The sequence below is a fragment of the Pseudorca crassidens genome, chromosome 17 (genome assembly GCF_039906515.1).
Source record: "Pseudorca crassidens isolate mPseCra1 chromosome 17, mPseCra1.hap1, whole genome shotgun sequence".
Taxonomy (NCBI): Eukaryota; Metazoa; Chordata; class Mammalia; order Artiodactyla; family Delphinidae; genus Pseudorca; species Pseudorca crassidens.
In genome coordinates, this window is record NC_090312.1 from 71,983,220 (window position 1) to 72,007,429 (window position 24,210).

Sequence of the window (24,210 nt, forward strand, 5' to 3'; positions counted from 1 at the left end):
ACTCCTTTACTCCAAAGTATTTAAGATTATTGCTTCTTTTGTGTTTGAAAATGGCTACTGACAGCAAAGTCAAAAGGATAGATAAAGCACTATTTGTACATAAGACTGTCTTCTGATTTGTGGCTATTAGTATTCTGCAACTATCTTTTTGAGTTGTGCCTATCTATAGAGCTTTTTCCATTTATACTGTGTCCACTTCTCAGTGCTGAACTAAGTACACTCATTTCTGATTCTACCTGTAGTTCATCGCCCTGAAGTTGTTTTTCAGGACATCATAGATTGATTTGGAAGTTTTCTCATAGGCAAAAGGTAAAGCCATATACGTGGCAAGGTCACTGACAACATACTTTCAAAAACGAGGATGCTTCAGTGTCCTATCCAGAGAGGTCCTGAAAAATGGAGACAGAGATCAGGATGGTAAGGGGTGGTCTTGGGAAGAGGGGAACTAGTCTGCCATGATGGAATGGGACCCTCTCTTAGGATCTTAGGCGGGGCTTCATTTTGTTTCAGTGTTATTACTCTGCTGTGTCCTAACCTTTCCTGTAAGTCACGGTGTTCTTCGTAACTTGATTTCCAGTTCATATTTTATAAATTCAACGAGAGCAATCTGTGTTTACTCTTTACCCTCTTGCTGAGGACAGAGAGACAGCACATCACCACAAATCGACCAGGCTGCAGGAGAGTATTGGGCCGAGCCAACAAAGCGAACGCCCTTCACACCGAGGCCATGAATAAAACAAAACACGATTTCAACTAATTAAGTTCCACTTGGATTATATTTTTATATGAAAAAACCAAATAGCATTTCTTCTGGTTACAACTTAGCGATAAAAAGATATTGTGTGAGTGTAACAATGATACTTAAATTCAAGTTAACATGTGCGTACATACAATGATCAAATCCATTTTTCAACCAAGAATCTTAAAGAAGGATTCTTAGTTATGACTTCTTCTGATTTTAAATTTGGTAATAGTATTATCAAACTTTTAAAACAGTAATTCAGTGTTTGAACTATACATCAATATAATCAGTACAGTTTTTTTTAAAAACGAAAACCATTTGTGAACCAATTAATCAGATTTTTAATAATTTAAAAGCGTAAACCACCCTCTAAAACATTCAAAAACAGAGAAATAAACAAACGAGCCTTCCAGTTTTCTAAATGTCTAACTGGATGTGAAACTGAAAAGGGAACTACAGGTAGAACCACAAACCACTGAATTAAAGCATTACCAAATATTTTTAATAAAATTGGCATTCCCTTCCTAAGTATTTCTGAATCATTTATCTATTTTTCTGAGTAAAGAAAAAAATTATTTTTGGGGAGATGTAGTCTCCTGAAAGATCAACTTTTATTTGCATATCACAGAAAATAGAAGAACCAGATACTTTTTGCAAAGCGTGGTGTTAAAGACCTATGCCTTCTCAACCACTCTAACAACAAATACATAGCACTTTGTTTTTAAACACTTTATGTAAATCCTCATTTGATCCCTACATTAATCCTATGTGTCAGTTCCTATTGCTGGTTCCTTCTAAAGGTGGGAGAATAAAAACTCAAAAACTCACCCACACCTACAAAGCTACAAAATATAAGAATTAAGATTTGGATTCAGATCTTTCAGTTAACTCTAGTGTTCACCAGGTAAAATTATCATTATGTGTGATAGAGGTCCTTTGATAAATCTCAATTCTGAATTATGGGTCAGATGCCAATTCCTATTGTATGCTTTGCTTTGCAAAATGGACAGAAATGCCCTTGAAGTTGTAGGGGAGCAAAATTTGCCGCCTCAAAATGTGTCTCTTGAATGAAGATTAAGCTAACTATTTTTAAGAAAACAGAAGACTCAGGAACTTGTTACCTCCCCCTTAAATACCTAAAAGAATTTAGATAAAGGGTCTGTTCCTGGAATAGAGCATCACCAGAGATATCTACAAAGAATATGGGCCAGGTGTGGTGGGGAAACTAGCAGAGCCTGGAGATGTGCCCCACTGTCTCTGCGTGGTCCAACAAAGCGTTGTTTACCAAACACTTGCTTTTTCACCCCCATGTCAATTGCCTTCTTCCCCTTTGAAGTCCTAATCCACTACTCCCAACATCCCCTTTTGTCTTTAGCTGAAGATGGTATTTAAGGTGAAGGCTTAGACTATTTGGGCAAGTTACTCAGTTTTCCTGGGTTTTTCCCATGTTTCCTAAACTTTTGTTTGATTTTTCTCCTGTTAACGTATCTCATGTCAATTGAATTCTTAGACCAGCCAGAAGAACCTAGTAGGATAGAAGGAAACTTTTCATTCCCAACCATCATATATATCTTGATAATGAATTATACAACATCCTTCTATAGTCAAATTTGAAGGGAGAGTCCCCAATGATTAGTCTTGAACCATGAAGAAAAATATATTTTTGCTGTCATTATTTTGCCTACTGTAATCAAGGATGGAGAATTCGCTTATTTATAAATTACATGCTGTATGAGTCAGCAGTTTGGCTTTTCTGTATAAACAGAAAACTAGAACATGATGTGGAGGGTATTATAGGTGACCTGTGTACAAAGCGATAATAGAATACAGGTGCAGGAACAGAACACTGATACGAAGATGAGAGGGAAGAATGGACATCTATGGAATAGCTTGGCCCACACAACCCCAAGTAACAGACAATAAAACCATCCCGGCTGCAGACAATGGGGCTGAACTGCACCTGCTGGTCCTCTCATCGCTTTGCTCTGAGGCTTCTGAAGGCACAAATCAACAATGCCTAGCTATGCTGCTGACAAAAATGTTTAAAAGAATCCTGAGAAACAGAAATTTTATGTAAAATAATATCGACGAAGTTTTTTTAAATGAGAAGTATCTGAGCTCTGTCACCCAACTCCTCCTCTTTCAAACCACTCTCCTTCCAGAGGAACAAAGGAAACCATTTGCAGCCTATATTTAAGCCGTAGCTTACTGTTTAGGCTTCCCCAGCTAGTTTCTGCTAGAGCAGAACTTGGTGTGACTTTTTTGAGACAGGTGGCTATTTGCTTGTGTCCAAGATGAATCACAGTTCAATCCAAACCGATGACTGCTAAGGAAGTCTTCATTTGTGTATTTATTTATTTGTTCTCATTTTTCCGTTCAGCCAGGAAACATAAAATAGTTCAAAAGTTCTAATAAAAATAGAACTAGGGATGGCTTCCCCAAATAAATAAGTGAATAGAGATAGATAGACAGACAGATAGAAAGATGGACAGACAGACAGACAGGGTGGTCTCTCGGTCCCTGTAGTTACACTTCGTAAGAGTGGGAATCTAAAACGGCCAGAATTCCACTCTTGAACTAGTCTCAGGGGATCTGCAGCAGTGTTTTGAGACACAGAAAATATTTTCTTGTCGCTTCAGAAACAAGGGGAATAAAAACTTGCCCGTGGTTCAGTGCTCACAACATTTTCAACACCACAGTGAACATCTATCAAGGCACCATCTGCCAACAACATAACCATCCACGGAAGTGTCAACAAGACTGCAGGCAGCTGCCTCTGGTCTCCCGCATCTCTGCCTTTCCTGGGGGACAGCCAGCTCCCCAGTCTACTTCTATGGAACCTGGAACTTAGATTCCACTTTCCTAGGAAGCAGGAAATGTTTTTCATTGATTTCCATCAGCCCTCCAAGTCCAAAACCAAATGGTGCTTGATAAACTATTATAAATGACGTGGGAAAAGGGTTCCATCTAAGTGTGGTGAAAGATTACAGAAGTTAGAAAGAAGTAGGAATAGAGCTTATGGGCAGAGAAATCTTTGAGGGTTTAAATGGGGCAAAGTCTACAAAAAGGGAATGGAAGTGACTCTATGCCTCAACACAAAAGCCATGGAGAGAGGTGGGGGAAAGACAGCAATGATGAGAAAATACAACAAAGATCCCCTTCTGCCCACAACCTCAGAAACTGGCAAAGGCTTCACGTGGTGTCTTAAAGTACTGAAGACCTCCTGCTGAAATCAGAAACTGCCTAGCTGAGGGTCTCAGCTGTGGGGACCAGAGTCCATTATAACATGGACAGTAAACAGGAACGTAGAAAAAGCTGTATCGAAAGCTATTTCTAATCTCCAGGCATCCCAAATGATGTTTTGATGAATTATAAAACCAAAAATGTGGTGGCAGGGAGAGGGGAAACAAAGCAAATACTATCCACGCTTTGCTAAGTTAACATTAAGTTGTGTGTTTTGTTGATTATTCTTTCTAGATTTCTACAGTCGTAGCATTTAATAGGTGTGCTTGGAGCACACTCACCACCTGGCGCTTACAACACTCCCTACTGTATCATAAAATTTAGAATCTTGGCTCTAGACTCAAAACAGGAAAAAGAGCATTTGGCAAAACATGCAAAAGACAAGAGATTTCCTGTAGTATAGCCCACAATTATTGACTATGTCTCTAAGAATTATGGGAAAAAAATAGATTAAGGAGAGATCTCTCATATCTAACCAGTTGCCAATCCATGCCAATTCTACTTCCAAGATAAATTTCCTTATTTTCTCTTCATTTCCATTTCTATGTTTATTTCCCCAAGTCATACTTTGACTATTTTCTCTAGAAATTATTGCTTGTAACAGTTAAACCTTGACCTTAAATTGAGCTGACATCTTATTGCCAGATGAATATTTCCGAAATTCCCATCCAATATTCTCCTGCTCAAAACTTATTTTGTGTGTGCATTCCAACTGTCACAGAATAAAACTCAAACTCTTTCATGTCTATATTTAAAGCAGAGCAGAGCATGCAATTAGCGTCTAATGAAATTTTTCGTAAATAAGGAAATGAAAAAGAAAAACGTCAGGTGCTTTACAGTCTCTACTTGTTGTACGTAGAACTTGCTAGATTCAAATTGACTTTGCTCATTGCCACATTCCTGGTGCTGAGTTTCTAACCCTCACGTGACTCTGTCTCTCCTTTTGGCTTGCACTTCACCGTTTGGATTTGATTACAGATTATTCTTTCCCCGGTTTAATTCCCAGCATTCCTAGGAGAGCTCCCAGACATCTCAGCAAGAAGGACTGGTAGGGCTTATGCGAAAACGTCAGAGGAGGCACCACAGGTGTTCTGCCTTTAGAGTGGCTGTAGTTTACTCCCTGATCTCTTGAATCCACGTGGTTATAGGAAGCTCAGATGACCATAAGGATAATGAATCTTGTCAAGGCAAATGATTCCAATTGTTCTACAAAACTTCATTAATGTACTGGACATCCCTTTACTTGCAATTTGTATAAACTTGGTCACAGGTGATTATTACTTTAATACTTTTATGTCCAGAAAATCTTACGTGCCATAACACACGTATTACACATTGTAAGTTTTAACTAACTGATGCCATTCGGCTTATGAAAAACCACTTGGAAAGTAATTAAACACTAGTACATTGCTGTAAGCTAAAAATAAAATAATAATTTTACATATGTAAATATATAATAAAATATAACTTTATTAATATTTTATGTATATGTGTATAATAATATACAATTATTATATAATTCATACAGTATATAATAGGATAAATAATTTTGTAAATATTCTTTCCTTTTGCTTTTTCATAAATTCAGGGGGTAACCTTTCCCATCCTATTTTCATTGCTAAACATTTTTTTTATAAATGAAACTAAAAATAAAGGAAAGGTTGCAACTGCAAACTAACATTACACAATTGACAAAAAATAACTCAATTGACTGATATAACTGCAAATTAATATAGCTAAATTGACATAAACAGTTACCATCTGTTGAACGCTTGTGGTGCTGCCGGACTGGGTATTTTATTTACACTATGACATTTATTCCTTACTAGCACCTCTGGGGGCTCAATATTCCTCCCTTTCTCAGGTGAGGGAAGATAAGAGTTAATTTTCCCAAGATTAGGCAGCTTAGCAAATAAAAGAGCAAAGATTCAAAATTTCCCAAAGCAAAACCCATGCTCTTACCCAATGTCAAATCTTTATTTGTTTGCATAATTATTTTTAAGCCCAAACTTGGAAAGATGTTTTATAGTAGCTAAGCTCACCTCTTCATAAAGGAGGTTAAATGAGGATGGTGCTTTGTTGGATTTAAATGACTTCTTTCTGTAGTAATAAACTGTTGCAAAAGCTCTTGGTATATCACTGAAGGATTTTTATTGGAAAAAGTATTTCATGATTACAGCTTCATGAAGGAAATAATTCTTGGATAAACACCAGACTTTAGAAAAAAATTGTCTCCAAAAAGCACATCAATCCTAGTGCATATCTTAGCTTTGGGGTCTGGAAAACACAGCTTGAGATCTCCCAAAACTTCAAAATAAAATACTGTAAGAGGCAGTAGGAAAAGGATAATGTATTATATAAAGTTTTATGTCTGGTATCAAAATGGTAGAGAAGAATCAATTGCATTTGAATTTGTGTAATAAAAATACTAGCTTCCATGGACCTTAACCCATCAACCTTGCTAAGCATTGATAGAAATTGGAATTGATTTTCATTAAGTTACTCAGTTAACTGACATTATAGAAATGGAGACTGAATACCTCATCAGAGATTAACTGAGGCTTACACAATAAAATTCCATGTTTGCTAAGTTTCCCATTTGAGTTTTCATTCATGTTAATAAAAAAAAGATAACTAAAAGATGTGCAGCCTGGGAAGGAAACACTGGCAAATTGAAAAAAGTGTTCTCTTTTTTTCATTAATTACCAAAGCAGAGGAAGTGGGATTTAATTGCATCAGGAAGGATTAGGTTACAATGATTAAGTGGAAGGAAGTATATAAACTAAATATAGAACCAATTTCCATGAGCTAAAGTATATTTATGTGTGTGTATATATATAAACAATTTCCATGGAAATGTTTTAAATAGGTCAAAAGTTTGGCTATCGTGAGTTTTTTTTTTTTTTTTTTTGGATAAAACTGAAACTTTTGAAGGCAGATATCCATTCTATTTGGTGGCCGAGGACCCTTCCTGACCCAGATCCTCATTTCATTTCACTAAATTTCATTTCGCTGAGATCTGGTTTGTTTTTGTGAGGCCCACCTTAAAGGTGGTGAGGGGTGCAGGTAGGGGAGCTGGGTGTCAGCTAACTTACAAGACAAGACAGAGGGCCACAGGGAAATGATGACACCTCCTTGAGAACTTTCCTTGAGCCTTTTCTCTTTCAAGTTCCACTTAAAAAAAGAGAACATAAAGTACTCTACATACTTCAATTCCTGTTCGAAAAAAATAAGCTTCATACAGCTCTAATTTGAACTTGAATTGAAATAAAAAGCTACAGATATACTCTCAAAAGGGAAAGTTAACTTTATTCTGAATCAAATATTGGAGCCTTACAATCACATTTTTTTCATCTACCTTTTACTTAAAACACGGGTGAATAATACTGGTACCTGAATAGATTGCTGTAAATGACTGAGTCAGAAACAAAATTACAAACCCAGCTTCTCGCATTATGAAAGCCAAAAAAAAAAAAAAAAAAAAAAGTCACTTCCCACAAAGAAAACCTGACCTATGTTCCCAGTCTGCTATGTGTATTATTAATGTCACAGTGCCATTGTTCTCTAGAGGGTAACATTTGGTTGCTATTTGCATCTATGTTACTTAGCCTTTACTTAGCACAGTCACCTTTTAATAGGTCTTAAAGGTCAATTTTGATTTGGGTTTTTCCAGGTTCCCCCCTCTTCTCTCTTCTTGAATTCAGTTGGGACGTGTTGCAGTTTGCAGTGCTCTGAGCGATTCCATGCTCAGTGGAAAACCTATCCTAAGGATGCTTCCAGGAGACAAGTCTTGATGACCCTCCTGACTTATATGCTGAAAACCTAAGGTATGTGTCTTCATCCAATTCAGGATGCGGCTCACATCTTTGGCTGTTCACCCCCAAACTCTTCAGATAGCTGTTCAAAGCAGATAGGAGGTCGGGTAAAATGTGTCCACCTCAGGCTTCACTTTCCAGAGAAGAGGATGCATTTGCTCCCCTTTAGTGGGTACAGTAACCTGTCACCAACATTCATATACTGTCCACTAGGTCATCTTTAAAGGACGTGCACCTAAGTGGCTTCAGTGCTCAATGTGTTCACAGCCGATTGTGTGGTCCATGCCCCGACTCACCCTTGTCCCGCTGCCTTAATTACACACAGTCATGCAATCACAGGGGGCTAGACTTGGAAATGTTTGAGGAATTCTTGCCAAAAGTGACAGGGTCTGAATCCTGTGTGTATGGCTTTCCGTGGCCAGAGGAGTCCTAGTGGTTGGTGTGAGCATGTAGCTGATAGAGATTTACCTTCTCTTTCCACACTCTCCCAGCCCCTCTTTCACTCCTGACTGGTCCACACACCTTCCACTCCAGCTCCCTGCTGAGAATAGAGGCCAACCCTGAATTCCAACCCAGATAAACTGGTTAACACCAATTGATAGTTAATGCCCTTGCCTAGTAACCTTCAAGTAAGATGCCGCTCCCTTTTCCACAAATCTGTGTCCATAGAAGAACTCTGGGCAGGTCACCGCAGCTCCTGTCCGGCTATGCCTATGTTTCCACAAAAGACAGCTCAGCTTTTAAGAACAGAAGTCAGCCACAGGGCAGAGATGGTCATCTGGCCTCAGACATAACTGAGTTCTCTCTGCATCAACAGGGACACGCCTTTATATCCAAGATCCAAGTCAGCGTTTTAAAATCAGCTAATGAACACCAAGACCCTTATCCTGGCCACCGTTCATCATTGTCATAAACCCCAGCCTTTTCGGTCTCTTTTCCATTTCTGTGTTCTCATCCCTAGGCCTTGGCTTTCCAAACCCATCTTTGTTCTTTTGAACCCCTGGCCATTTATTTCCACTGTGCCCACCTTACACACCCCCACCCCTTCGTCCCATACTCACACCATGATCTTATGTGTATTCAGCTCTTCCTCAAAGGCTCTGCCTCATTGCGTCTTCTCCAGGCATCATCGTCCCGGAAGCAAGTGGCTGTAACCCTCCTGCTCTCCACTATCCCTTCCAAACAATTCCTTGTTCCTCCTTCCCAGGGGCTTTTAGGTTGATTATTGCATCTGATGCTTACATAATCCCTGCTACTGGGATTTACTTACTTCCCTTTTTGTTCCCAGTTGCAATAAAATTGCCCACATTCCTTGAACATTTTGTCATAGGACTTGAAGCTTTGACCCCATTCCTACACTTGTAATTGTCCTGGATGACTTAAATATCTACATGAGCACTCAATACAAATCACAGCCTCACAGGGACGTGCTCTTTCCTGTTTCTTTCAGCCAACACTCCTGTGGCCACACCCTAAACATTGTCATTCCCTAGAACTGCTCCGCTTTCGGACATTTCAAATTTCAATATCTAACTCTTGGCATGCTTCTCCTTCATTTCTCCTCTCTCTCCCAATACATTCCTCATCTTTCTTGAAACTGTCAGTTCCTTTCTCCCCCAACTCTCTGACTTTATGTCCTCTTCTATCTTGCCTAGACCCCTTTGTACAATTACTATCAATTCTATTTTTCCTGCCAAACTGTAACCTTAGATGAATCTAACCATTAGACTTCTCTTACTATATACTCCAACTGGTAAATCTTACTGAAGAAACTCACAACTTAAAATTTATAGCCCCCTACCTCTGGGCTATCATCCAGCCTTGAAGACCTAATCAGAAGCTGCTTTACCACACAACTTCCATTTCTTAAAATTACTGAATTTTATTGAAATTTGCCTAAGCTTGAAAGAACACTTTGCTGTTGACATTCTATTTCTTGACTTTCGAAGACTCTCTGTAACGCTTTTTGAACTGTAAGTATGCTTTTTGTGTTTAAAAACAAGGAGAGGGCATGCTATATCTGGCATAGTATCTCTAGACGAGGGATGGTAAATATACTTCATTTTTTTTTTAGATCTTTAAAAAAGTGTTTTTTAACATCTTTATTGGCGTGTAATTGTTTTACAATGGTGTGTTAGTTTCTGCTGTATAACAAAGTGAATCAGCTATACATATACATATATCCCCGTATCTCCTCCCTCTTGTATCTCACTACCACCCTCCCTATCCCACCCCTCTAGGTGGACACAAAGCACTGAGCTGATCTACCTGTGCTATGCGGCTGCTTCCCACTAGCTATCTATTTACATTTGGTAGTGTATATATGTCCATGCCACTCTCTCACTTCGTCCCAACTTACCCTTCCCCCTCCCCAGGTCCTCAAGTCCATTCTCTACATTTGCACCTTTATTCCTGTCCTGCCCCTAGGTTTTTCAGAACCATTTTTTTGTTTTAGATTCCATATATATGTGTTAACATACGGTATTTGTTTTTCTCGTTCTGACTTACTTCACTCCGTATGACAGTCTCTAAGTCCATCCCCCTCACTACAAAGAACTCAATTTCGTTTCTTTTTATGGCTGAGTAATATTCCTTTGTATATATGTGCCACATCTTCTTTATCCATTCATCTGTTGATGGACACTTAGGTTGCTTCCATGTCCTGGCTATTGTAAATACTGCTGCAGTGAACATTGTGGTACATGACACTTTTTGAATTATGGTTTTCTCAGGTATATGCCCAGTAGTGGGATTGCTGGGTCATATGGTAGCTCTAATTTTAGTTTTTTAAGGAACCTTCATACTGTTCTCCATAGTGGCTGTACCAATACACATTCCCACCAACAGTGCAAGAGGGTTCCCTTTCTTCCACACCCTCTCCAGCATTTATTGTTTGTAGATTTTTTGGTGATGGCCATTCTGACTGGTGTGAGGTGATACCTCATTGTAGTTTTGATTTGCATTTCTCTAATGATTAGTGATGTTGAGCACCTTTCATGTGTTTTTTGCAATCTGTACATCTTCTTTGGAGAAATGTCTATTTAGATCTTCTGCCCATTTTTGGATTGGGTTGTTTGTTTTTTTGATATTGAGCTGCATGAGCTGCCTGTATATTTTGGAGGTTAATCCTTTGTCAGTTGCTTCGTTTGCAAATATTTTCTCCCATTCTGAGGGTTGTCTTTTTGTCTTGTTTATGGTTTCCTTTGCTGTGCAAAAGCTTTTAAGTTTCATTACGTAGCCATTTGTTTATTTTTGTTTTTATTTACATTTCTCTAGGAGGTGGGTCAAAAAGGATCTTGCTGTGATGTGTGACATAGAGTGTTCTGCCTATGGTTTCCTCTAAGAGTTTTATAGCGTTTGGCCTTACATTTAGGTCTTTAATCCATTTTGAGTTTATTTTTGTGTATGCTGTTAGGGAGTGTTCTAATTTCATTCTTTCACATGTAGCTGCCCAGTTTTCTCAGCAGCACTTTTTGAAGAGGCTGTCTTTTCTCCATTGTATATTCTTGCCTCCTTTATCAAATACAAGGTGACCATATGTGTGTGGGTTTACCTCTGGGCTTTCTATCCTGTTCCATTGATCTATATTTCTGTTTTTGTGCCAGTACCATACTGTCTTGATTACTGTAGCTTTGTAGTAGAGTCTGAAGTCAGGGAGCCTGAATCCTCCAGCTCCGTTTTTTTCCCTCAAGACTGCTTTGGCTATTCGGGGTCTTTTGTGTTTCCATACAAATAGTGAAATTTTTTGTTCTAGTTCTGTGAAATGTGCCACTGGTAGTTTGATAGGGATTGCATTGAATCTGTAGATTGCTTTGGGTAGTATAGTCATTTTCACAATGTTGATTCTTCCAATCCAAGAACATGGTATATCTCTCCATCTGTTTGTATCATCTTTAATTTCTTTCATCAGTGTCTTATAGTTTTCTGCATACAGGTCTTTTGTCTCCTTAGGTAGGTTTATTCCTAGGTATTTTATTCTATTTGTTGCAATGGTAAATGGGAGTGTTTCCTTAATTTCTCTTTCAGTTTTTTCATCATTAGTGTAAGGAATGCAAGAGATTTCTGTGCATTAATTTTATATCCTGCTACTTTACCAAATTCATTGATTAGCTCTAGTAGTTTTCTGGTAGCATCTTTGGGATTCTCTATGTATTGTATCATGTCATCTGCAAACAGTGACAGTTTTACTTCTTTTCTGATTTGGATTCCTTTTATTTCCTTTTCTTCTCTGATTGCTGTGGCTAAAACTTCCAAAACTATGTTGAATAATAGTGGTGAGAGTGAGCCACCTTGTCTTATTCCTGATCTTAGTGGAAATGGTTTCAGTTTTTCACCATTGAGGACGATGTTGGCTGTGGGTTTGTCATATATGGCCTTTATTATGTTGAGGTAAGTTCCCTCTATGCTTACTTTCTGGAGGGTTTTTTATCATAAATGGATGTTGAATTTTGTCAAAAGCTTTTTCTGCATCTGTTGAGATGACCATATGGTTTTTCTCCTTCAATTTGTTAATATGGTTTATCACATGGATTGATTTGCTTATATTGAAGAATCCTTGCATTCCTGGGATATACCCCACTTGGTCATGGTGTTTGATCCTTTTAATGTGCCATTGGATTCTGTTTGCTAGTATTTTGTTGAGGATTTTCACATCTATTTTCATCAGTGATATTGGTCTGTAGTTTTCTCTTTTTGTGATATCTTTGTCTAGTTTTGGTATCAGGGTGATGGTGGCCTCGTAGAATGAGTGTGGGAGTGTTCCTCCCTCTGCTATATTTTGGAAGAGTTTGAGAAGGATAGGTGTTAGCTCTTTTCTAAGTGTTTGACAGAATTCGCCTGTGAAGCCATGTGGTCCTGGGCTTTTGTTTGTTGGAAGATTTTAATCACAGTTTCAATTTCAGTGCTTGTGATTGGTCTGATTATATTTTCTATTTCTTCCTGGTTCAGTCTCAGGAGGTTGTGCTTTTCTAAGAATTTGTCCATTTCTTCCAGGTTGTCCATGTTATTGGCATAGAGTTGCTTGTAGTAATCTCTCATGATCCTTTATATTTCTGCACTGTCAGTTGTTACTTCTCCTTTTTCATTTCTAATTCTATTGATTTGAGTCTTCTCCCTTTTTTTCTTGATGAGTCTGGCTAATGGTTCATCAATTTGTTTATCTTCTGAAAGAACCAGCTTTTAATTTTATTGATCTTAGCTATTGTTTCCTTCATTTCTTTTTCATTTATTTCTGATCTGATTCTTTATGATTTCTTTCCTTCTGCTAAACTTGGGGTATTTTTGTTCTTCTTTCTCTAATTGCTTTAGGTGTAAGCTTAGGTTGTTTATTTGAGATGTTTCTTGTTTCTTGAGGTAGGATTGTATTGCTATAAACTTCCCTCTTAGAACTGCTTTTGCTGCATCCTGTAGGGTTTGGGTCATCGTGTTTTCATTGCCATTTGTTTCTAGGTATTTTTTGATTTCCTCTTTGAGTTCTTCAGTGATCTTGGTTATTTAGTAGTGTATTGTTTAGCTTCCACGGGTTTGTATTTTTTACAGACTTTTTCCTGTAACTGATATCTAGTCTCCTAGTGTTGTGGTTGGAAGAGATACTTGATACGATTTCAATTTTCTTAAATTTACCAAGCCTTGATTTGTGACCCAAAATATGATCTATCCTGGAGAATGTTCCATGAGCACTTGAGAAGAAAGTGTATTCTGTAGTTTTTGGATGGAATGTCCTATAAATATCAATTAAGTCCATCTTGTTTAATGCGTCATTTAAAGCTTCTTTTTCCTTATTTATTTTCATTTTGGATGATCTGTCCATTGGTGAAAGTGGGGTGTTAAAGTCCCCTACTATGATTGTGTTACTGTCAATTTCCCCTTTTATGGCTGTTAGTATTTGCCTTAAGTATTGAGGTGCTCCTATGTTGGGTGCATAAATATTTACAATTGTTATATCTTCTTCTTGGATTGATCCCTTGATCATTATGTTGTGTCCTTCTTTGTCTCTTCCAATAGTCTTTATTTTAAAGTCCATTTTGTCTGATATGAGAATTGTTACTCCAGCTTTCTTTTGATTTTCATTTGCATGGAATATCTTTTTCCATCCCCTCACTTTCAGTCTGGATGTGTCCCTAGGTCTGAAGTGGGTTTCTTGTAGACAGCATATATATGGGTCTTGTTTTTGTATCCATTCAGCCAGTCTATGTCTTTTGGTTGGAGCACTTAATCCATTTACATTTAAGGTAGTTATTGATATGAATGTTCGTATTACCATTTTCTTAATTGTTTGCAGTTTGTTATTGTAGGTCTTTTCCTCCTCTGGTGTTTCCTGCCTAGAGAAATTCCTTTAGGATTTGTTGTAAAGCTTGTTTGGTGGTGCTGAATTCTCTTAGCTTTTGCTTGTCTGTAAAGGTTTTAATTTCTCCATCAAATCTGAATGAGATCCTTGCTGGGTAGAGTAATCTTGGTTGTAGGGTTTTCTCTTTCATCACTTTAAATATGTCCTGCCATCCCTTCTGGCTTGCAGAGTTTCTGCTGAAAGATCAGCTGTTAACCTTATGGGGATTTCCTTGTATATTATTGCTTTTCCCTTGCTGCTTTTAATATTTTTTCTTTTTATTTAATTTTTGATTGATTAATATGTGTGTTGGCATGTTTCTCCTTGAATTTATCCTGTATGACACTCTCTGTGCTTCCTGGACTTGATTGACTATTTCCTTTCCCATATTAGGGAAGTTTTCAACTATAATTTCTTCAAATATTTTCTCAGTCCCTTTCTTTTTCTCTTCTTCTTCTGGGACCCCTATAATTTGAATGTTGGTGTGTTTAATGTTGTCCCAGAGTTCTCTGAGACTGTCCTCAATTCTTTTCATATTTTTTTCTTTATTCTGTTCTGCAGGAGTTATTTCCACTACTTTATCTTCCAGGTCACTTATCCGTTCTTCTGCCTCAGTTATTCTGCTATTGATCCCTTCTAGAGATTTAAAATTTTCATTTATTGTGTTGTTCATCATTGTTTGTTTGCTCTTTAGTTCTTCTAGGTCCTTGTTAAATGTTTCTTGTATTTTCTCCATTCTATTTCCAAGATTTTGGATCATCTTTACTATCATTACTCTGAATTCTTTTTCAGGTAGACTGACTATTTCCTCTTCATTTGTTTGGTCTGGTGGGTTTTAACCTTGCTCCTTTATCTGCTGTGTATTTCTGTGTCTTCTCATTTTGCTTAACTTACTGTGTTTGTGATCTCCTTTCTGCAGGCTGCAGGTTTGTAGTTCCCGTTGTTTTTGGTGTCTCTCCCCAGGGGGTAAGGTTGGTTCAGTGGGTTGTGTAGGCTTTCTGGTAGAGGGGATTGGTGCCTCTTCTCTGGTGGATGAGGCTGGATCTTGTCTTTCTGGTGGGCAGGACTGCGTCCGGTGGTGTGTTTTGGGGTGTCTGTGAACTTATTATGATCTTAGGCAGCCTCTCTGCTAACAGGTGGGCTTGTGTTCCTGTCTTGCTAGTTGTTTGGCATAGGGTGTCCAGCACTGAAGCTTGCTGGTTGCTGAGTGGAGCTGGGTCTTAGCGTTGAGATGGAGATCTCTGGGAGAGCTTTCGACGTTTGATATTACGTGGGGCCAGGAGGTCTCTGCTGGACCAATGTCCTGAACTCGGCTGTCCCACCTCGGAGGCTCAGGCCTGAACACCTGGCCGGAGCTCCAAGACTATGACTGTGGAGGCTTGGTGAATCCAAAATTTGATGTAGTAGGCCAGAAGACCTGAGACTCTGGGAAGAGTTGCAGCCCAAATGAAGGCTGCTGGCAGAATCCCTATCTTTTAAGTTTCCAGCACTGGGAACAACGCTGAGAAGCGTGTATATGGAGAAATCCCTGGCAAACAGCATGAGCTTTGTAAACATTTGTTAACTCCAGTCTCTGTAAGCACCTGAATCTGTGCATGAGGTAGCTGATGGCAGACATGGTGGCTGCAGGAGCAGCAGGAGAAACAGCAGCAGGATGCAACAAGCCAGGCTTTGCAACAAGGGTGAGATCTCACTCTCTCTTTCTCTCTCATTCTTCTAAATCACTGTAGCAGCAGAGTGCCTTGCAATGTGTCCTCTTTTCAATCACAAAAGGTCCTCCAACCTGGGCAGCCAGTAGACACCACTTTCTTCCTGGAAGCAGTCTTCTCAGAAACGCTTGGACCCCTCTCTGTCGGTAAATATACCTCTTTTGCCTGCCAACTGCAATTGCTTGGGGTGCCAATGACTCATTTTTTTATCTTTTGGCTGTGTCGGGCCCTAGCTGCAGGATCTTCCTTGCAGCATCTGGGATCTTTTGTGGCGGCATGTGGGCTTCTCTCTAGTTGTGGTGCATAGGCTCTGTAGTTTGTGGCATGCGGGCTCTCTAGTTGAGGCGCACGGGCTCAGGAGTCGTGGCGCATGGGCTTAGCTGCCCTGCGGCATGTGGGATCTTAGTTCTCCAACCAGGGATCGAACCTGTGTCCCCTGCATTGGAAGGTGGATTCTTAACCACTGGACCACCAGTGAAGTCCCTGGTGACTCATTTTTATTGGCTACTGGACACATGTACGCTGTAATTAGCCCTGTAATTTGGTTAACAGGATTTAGACATAAAAGTTTAAGAAAGGCAGACATTTCACTGCTTGGGACAGTCTTCCAAACAGTGCTGGCTAATATCAATTCACCCTTTAGGTATCGCTTAAATATAACATCTTCAAAGACTGCCCAGCTCCACAGACTTGAAGACGTTCTTGCCATAAGCTTTCCTATCATGGCTGTTAAATATCTCTCTTCCCCCGACCATAAGTTCCCCTAAGGAAACCCTGCCTCTCTTGCTCATTATTATATCTTATGCTTGGGACAGTGTCTGACACATAGTAACTGCTTAATAAATATCTGCTGAATAAATAAACTGTGTGGTCCTGATCTGCATGTCCACACCTGTTCTCTACATATTCTTACCGTACTTGACAAACTAGGGCCCTTGCTATTCCCTCTAAGGCTCTGCATTCCCTAACTTCCATACCCATAGACAGAATGGATTGGATTGCTCCCCAGGAATGCAAACTTAACATGCTTGATTTCCATTCTGAATCCTTCAGTGTCCATTTACAATTCCACCTTCTCTAGTAAGCATTTCCTCATCTTCTCTTTCCATTTGGGACTCCTGAACATTTGATCAATTCCTCTGATATACTTTTAGAACTGGAAGGGACCTTAAATCTGATTTGACCCAACTCTCTAATTCAACATATGAGAAAACAGGTCCCAAAGCATGTAGGGCCTTCCCCAAAGTGACTTCTCAGTGGAGGACCTGAGCCTGGGAGTCAGGTCTCCTGTGTTCTTCCTCTGCACATACCACCTGCCTAAGGTAGATGACCAACTTTGCCATTATCAGCTGAGAGTTCTAGCTCATCTGATGGATGTATGGTTATACTAGCGAATAGAAATGATCACAGTAGGGATACTTACAATTTAAAAAATGCTGTACAACTTTCTGGAAAGAATTACTTATGCTCAATGTATATTTTTGATAAATTAGGGTATTCGTGTATCTGAAATGTTCACAGTGAAATGCATTTGTATTAACGATTATACTCTTTGAAGAGCATTTCCCACTTTCATGCAACCTGAATACATTCACCCTGATTCTAGATCTTTTATAAAAGCACTTTAAAGCTGATTACATCATAGTGATATTAATCTCCAAAGAGAAGCTTTTATGAGCTTTAAACTAGACTCTAGAACTGAAATCATTTTCTAAACTAAACTACCGCTTTTATGGTAGAAGCATTTAGCAAAGGTTGAAGAGGTGTTTCTGCTGCAGTGTATTTTCTCCATGACCCTCACAGTGCTTTCCTAGTTCCCATTTCCCACCCCACTGCCGGCTCTTCTTTGGTTTAACCTGTTAACATATTTTGCGGTCAATGTGCCATCATTAGCAAAGATTGATTCAGAGCCCCTTGCAAAAAAGAACATAATAGCAATAGTCAATGTGGCATTGTCCTACCAGAGCCTTGCTATTTATATTTTCCAAACATTTTAGCATAAACCCTGTCTGTTCTTCTTTATTAACTCCAGGTAGCAAAATCACACTCATCTTTCAATGTGCAGCCAAGTTCGTGACCAACTCAGAAGACTTTCTATTCAAATCAGTCAGCAGTGATTGCTCCGTCTGCTGTATCCTGAGAGATGGATAGCCCTTTGGAGCAGGAACAGCATGAATAGGCATAAATATATTGAGTTTGGTGGAAACCTGCTTTTGCTGCTACCTGTTCTGCTGAAATACTGAGAGGAGAAAATAGAAGAAATTCTGTTATTGATGGATGGCCAAATTTCTAACATGGGAATGGCTGAGTCTGGAAATCTCTAATAATCAGGAAGCTAGCAACTAGCTGATTTTAGATGAAAGTTTTGACTACGAAGACTTAAAAGACTGGATTTCCTAAAAACACACCTGATACAAAACAAGTAAGGATAAAGGTTATTTTCCCTGAAGCTGACAGGGAAATGAAACTATCATGGAAAAAGGAAAAGGGATGTATTAGAGGAAAGTAACATATATTAAATACTACTATGTGCTAGGAGTTGTTTTAAGCATTTTACATCATCTCATTTAATTTACACATCCATACTGTAAAAGAGGTTGACTTGGCCAAAGTATCTGGTTAGCTGGTGTTTGTACACAATCCTTGTCATATGTACGTATGTATGTTGTTTGTTTTTTCCACTATTCCACATGAAGATTTCTTAGAGAAACCTGGAGAAAACAGACAATTTTCCTGGAGAACCCACAAATACAGACAATGTGGGAACTGTTGTAGTGATGGGCAAGGCTTTTGCTCTGTGTCTGTTTCTGACCAAGCAGAACCGTGTCTTGGTCCATTTGGGCTGCTACAACGAATTACCAGAGCCTGGGTGGCTTATAAACAACAGAAACTTATTTCTTACAGTTCTAGAGGTTGAGGCTCCAAGATAAAGCAGCCAACAGATTCGCTGTCTGGTGAGAGCCTGATTCCTGGTGCACAGATAGCCAGCTTCTTGCTGCACCCTACAAGGGGAGAGGGAGCTCTCTGGGGCCTCTTTTATTAGGGCAATAATCCCATTCATGAAGGCTCCACCCTCATGACCTAATTATATGGGTTTCACCCACATCACTAGGCTTCACCCCACAGACCCCACCTTCAAATACCATCACACTGGGGATTAAGTTTCAACATATGAATTTTGGGAGGACACAAACATTCCGTCTATAGCAAACCGCCATAACACAAGCCCATGTGCTGGCTAGAGAAGAAAAAGTTGAGAGAATTTCACAAGTTAAAAGCTTAGTATTTATTAAAATAGTAACAAGTTTTTCCTATTGCTTTATAATCCCAACACTATGATTAAGCTAGTGTAAGCATAAAACAAAATTTAATTCTCATAATAAATATAAAGTTCTGGAATTAAAAGTTATTATATGAAATACTAAGCAAGACTATGCAGAAGATTTATAGCTTTATTTGAGGTGATTATAACTCCAAAGGCTTAAAATTTTTATATGAAATAATGGCTTAGGATAAATGGGCACTGAGCAAATTTTAGAAGTGCAAGGCTATAAGGGACTGCAGTAGGTTATTAAATTCATCTTCCTGTCTTGGGAAAGAACTTTATCTAAATGCATCTCAATAAACTTCTTCTCTGAGCTCTTCAAAATCTCAGAAAGAGAGAGAAAGAAAAAAAGGCCATTTCTTCACCTAGCAAAATATTGGATATACTTGATAAAGACAGAAATGGGAATTTTTTTTTTTATCATTTGGAGAATTGACTTTGGGGGGATATTTTCATTCCCCACGATGTTTTCTTGTTTGGTATGTATATTTTGCATTTTACAATCCTCTGCTACTTGGTTAAACCATATAAAGTTGTACAGACCGTGGAAACCGCAGCTGAAAGAGCTTGCTTATTCACTCTGCGGAGCAGTTAGCCCTTGCTGGCTCTACACAGCCCACCTCACGCAGAAGCCCGAAGGGAAGACACTGCCCCATGTTGCCCTGTGCAGTGCCAGAGCCAGTCAGGTCACATATGCAGAGTCAGGTGGTTGCAAGTACCCCTGGTGCCTTAAGGCCTGTCTTCAACGTGGCTCAACTGGGTCCTAGAACCAGCAGGAAAGCCAAACTCTAGCCTTCACGCCTAATCGCTTCTGATTTGCTAAATGTAGGATTTATGAGTTTCCTAGGGCTGTCATACAAATGACCACAAACCTGGTAGCTTGAAACCACCGGAACATACTCTCTCACAGATCTGGAGGACGGAAGTCTGAAATCACGGCGTTGGCAGGGACGGGCTTCCTCCAAAGGTTCTAGGGAAAATCCTTCCTCGTTGCTTCTCCAAGAGTCGCCGTGGCTGTGGCTGCATAACTCCAGTCTCTGCCTTGTTTTCACGTGGCTTTCTCCTCTGTGTCTCAAATCTCCCTCTGTATCTTATAAGGAATCTGTCACTGGATTTAGGATCCACTCACATAATTCAGGATGATCTCATCTCAAGATTCTAAACTTAATTACATTTTCAAAGATCCTTTTTATAACTAAGGTTACATTTACAAGTTCCGGAGGCTAGTTCATGGGCATATCTTCTGTGGGCCACTATTCCACCCACTCTAAGGATTTTGTTTCACTTTTGATTTCTTATGCTTAGGCTCTGTTTCTTCTACCTGTAGCAGCTGGATGATACTTCTAGAACCTCATCACTGATACTACGCATCCCCACCACAAGTCTTCCTCCACCTAGAAGCTCTACTTCCATGCCCCATCCATCCAACAGCCCTGCAAAGGCCTTGGAAGCAGAGTGTCTGGATTCAGATACATAGTTCACCACTTCCTTCCTTCCATCATCCATTCATTCATTCACAAATATTTACACCTACTCATTGCCAGGTATTATCCTAGGCATTAGAGATAGAACATTATAGGAAGAGACAAAGCCTGCCTTCTTGGAGGTAATATTTGTGGACAGGGGGAGACAGGCAATAAACAAACAGAGGACATAATATAATGCCAGGTACTGACAAGTGCTCTGAAGAACAATAAAGCAAAGTGAAATCACAGACGTGAGGCCGGGGAGGCACAGTTTTACATGCGGTTGTCAGGGGAGGCTTCTCCTTGGAGGTGACATTCGGCAGAGACTTGAGCAAAGTGTCAGACTGAACCAGGAGAATATGTGAGGAGACGCCTTCCTGGAAGGGGAACTAGCAATGAAGGCGTGAGGCAAGAAGGACCTTGGTCAGTGTGATGTGTTTGAAAACAGGCAAGAAGGCCAGTTATTACACCCGCACTCACAGCAGCGTATTTGCAGGAGTCACATGGCGGCAGCGACCTAAGTGTCCATCCACAGAGGAATAAACAAGCAAAATGTGGCACATACACTGCAGGGAGGTGGAGATATTGATTAATAGCCTCCAAACTGAGAAGGAACTTTGAGAGCAAAAAATGAAATAGGCAACTCCTTAAAGTGCAATTATGAAGTGCATTGGGGGGAACTTATGATAATCCAGGGGCTTTCTCAGCTGCACTCTGCACCACCCAAAGGGCTGCAGGGGATTTAAAGAGGCCAATGGAATCTGACTACCAAGTGAGAAGCACATCTGCACTGACTGGAAATGGGAGTGTTTTCTCCTCCGGGGGTGGGGGGGTCTCATTGACCCTTAAACACCTGTGTCAGCAAAAGGCATTCTTCCAGTTTTCATATCACATGTAGGCAAGGGGAAAAGTTGATAGGAAACTTGTCTGGCTTGGGTGCATTCCTTGTGAGCAGTCTAACACTCAAGTCATGCAGAGAAGGGAGGGGGTGGCACTATGGGCCTAAGATGAAGCTGACCAAAGGGAATCAGTGTGGTTCAGCCACACATACATACAGTGGAATATTATTCAGCTGTAAAAACAAAGGAAATTCTATCACATGCTACATCTTAAAGACATTGGACTAAGTGAAATAAACCAGTCACAAAAAGACAAATACCGTATGATTCCACTTGTATGAGGTACCCGGAGTAGTCAAATTGTTAGAGACAGACAGTAGAAAAACGGTTGCCAGGGACTGGGGGAGGGGGGAGGGGAGTTAGTGTTTAAGGGGTATAGCATTTCAGTTTTACAAGCTTAAAAACAGTTATGAAGATTGGTCACACAACAATGTGTGCAAACTGTATACGTAAAAATGGTTGAGATGGTAAATTTTATGTTATAGCTATTTCATCACAATTAAAAATAAAAATTTAAAAGACAAGTTAGTAAACTTCTGTAAGCCTCAGCTGCCTTACCTGTAAAATGAAGATGATAGTCGATCTGTCCTAAGTTGGGTGTGGGAAGGAAACAGAATCATGCAGGCAAAATGCTTCAACACTTCCTGACTTGTAAAATCTGCTTCCCAGATGCTAAGCGTCCTTTTTAGCACAGTTACTGTTGTGTTTGCTATTATCTTGCCCATCAGCAACTCTCTAGGATGCTGTCTCCTTACCATAGTGCTTTATCATGTTCAAAGCACTTACCATTCTGTGGAATTATTTTATCTATTGGGAAGTTTACTCTTTCATTTGCCACCCTCTTCATGGGAAGCGAGAATTCCTGTTTTAATGTATCATGCTAGCCCCACAGCCTGGAACAGTGCTGGTACATAGAGGGGGCCAATACGTACCATTAAAAAATAAATTCTTTGTATTATGGCTATTGTCACTATTGTACGACTCTCAGATATTTTCGTTAGGCTGGTGTATCCTAAATGATAAAGTAATCTGATGATAAAATTATCTGAGATGATTCCCAGGTGCAGCCCATCCTGCTGAATCAGAATCTCCAGACAAGTTCCCAGGAATCTTTATTTTTTTATTTATTATTATTATTAGTTTTTTGCGGTACGCGGGCCTCTCACTGTTGTGGCCTCTCCCGTTGCGGAGCACAGGTTCCGGACGCGCAGGCTCAGCGGCCATGGCTCACGGGCCCAGCCGCTCCGCGGCATGTGGGATCTTCCCGGACCGGGGCACGAACCCATGTCCCCTGCATCGGCAGGCGGACTCTCAACCACTGCGCCACCAGGGAAGCCCAGGAATCTTTATATTTAAAGGCCCCTCTGGGTAAACTGAGTGCTGGTCCTTGCTGCTCAAAATGTGTGCTCACTAGAAATGCAATCTCAGACCCCACTCAGACCCAGTGAGTCAGAATCTGTGTTTCAACAAGATTTCCAAGGGATGTATATGCAAATTAAAGTTTAAGTTGCACTGGTTTAAGCTATATTCTCTTAAGAGTTTCCAAACCTGGCAGGTCACCAGAATTACTTAGTGAAACTGGGGGGAGGCCTGAGAAAAGGTACGTTTTTGTCTTCTGATTCTGTGAGTGACTCTGATGGTGAGCTAGACTTAGGAACTACCACTTGACCCCTATTCCCCACATACAGATTAACCCACTACATGATTTAAAAAAAGAATGAGTCCTGGCTCTCTTGGAAAAATGTCATGCAGTTCTACTCCTAAAGCTGATGGACTCTGAAGTACGGTAGGTGATGCTGGTAAGTTTTGATGTCCCCTGCCTTCAAGCAGTTAAAAGTGAGAGACTCTGCCAGGACTGTCACAAAGTGGTACTGGGAACAATCTGACCATCCAACAGAGCTTTACTGTCAGTGTATCAGATATCCTAAGAAGAAATTAACTCCTGCCACCTCTCATACCCCCATCCCTGTTTAAAGATAGGTTTTATTATTATTTGGGGATGGTAAGGCTGACAGACCAGGAGATGATTGCCATTGAAAAGATAGTTTGGGACTTCCCTGGAGGAGCAGTGGTTAAGAATCTGCTTGCCACTGCAGGGGACACGGGTTCAAGCCCTGGTCAGGGAAGATCCCACATGCCGCAGAGCAACTAAGCCCGTGCGCCACAACTACTGAGCCTGTGCTCCGGAGCCTGCGAACCACAATTACTGAGCCCGTGAGCCACAACTACTGAAGCCCACATGCCTAGAGCCTGCACTCCGCAACAAGAGAAGCCACCGCAATGAGAAGCCCGCGCACCACAATGAAGAGTAGCCCCCGCTCACCGCAACTAGAGAAAGCCTGCGCATAGCAACGAACAGCCAACGCAGTGAAAAATAAATAAATAAATTTACAAAAAACGAAAAAAAAGAAAAGATAGTTTGTTACAGTTCCCAAGAGGAGAGGTACACCATGCCGTAAGGGGGACAAAAGGGGAAGCACCAGGGTTGGTCAGGACGCAGAGGAGGAGGAGGGAACATGAGAACAAGAGCCTTTATTGTTGTTTCTCTGAGATGAAACAGGTGGGGCAGGGTAAGCAGGCTTGGACTGGCTGCTTCAGCAACAGCAGCAGGCTCTGGGGTGCAGGGGCTGTCCCTAGTTGTCTGGTACCTGGCCCTGCAGTGACTAGGGCAGGGGGAGAGGGGCCC

The 24,210-nt window shown here is 40.2% G+C and overlaps 1 long non-coding RNA gene across 1 annotated transcript in view; it reads left to right on the forward strand.

The window, feature by feature from the left end:
• Positions 1-22,480, forward strand: part of LOC137210353 (uncharacterized) — a 68,977-nt gene extending 46,497 nt beyond the window's left edge. Inside the window, exons 3-4 of the long non-coding RNA XR_010936473.1 lie at positions 7,659-7,812; positions 17,867-22,480. This is a non-coding gene — a long non-coding RNA (uncharacterized lncRNA). The remainder of the gene's footprint in view (positions 1-7,658; positions 7,813-17,866) is intronic.
• The last annotated feature ends 1,730 nt before the right edge of the window (positions 22,481-24,210 follow it).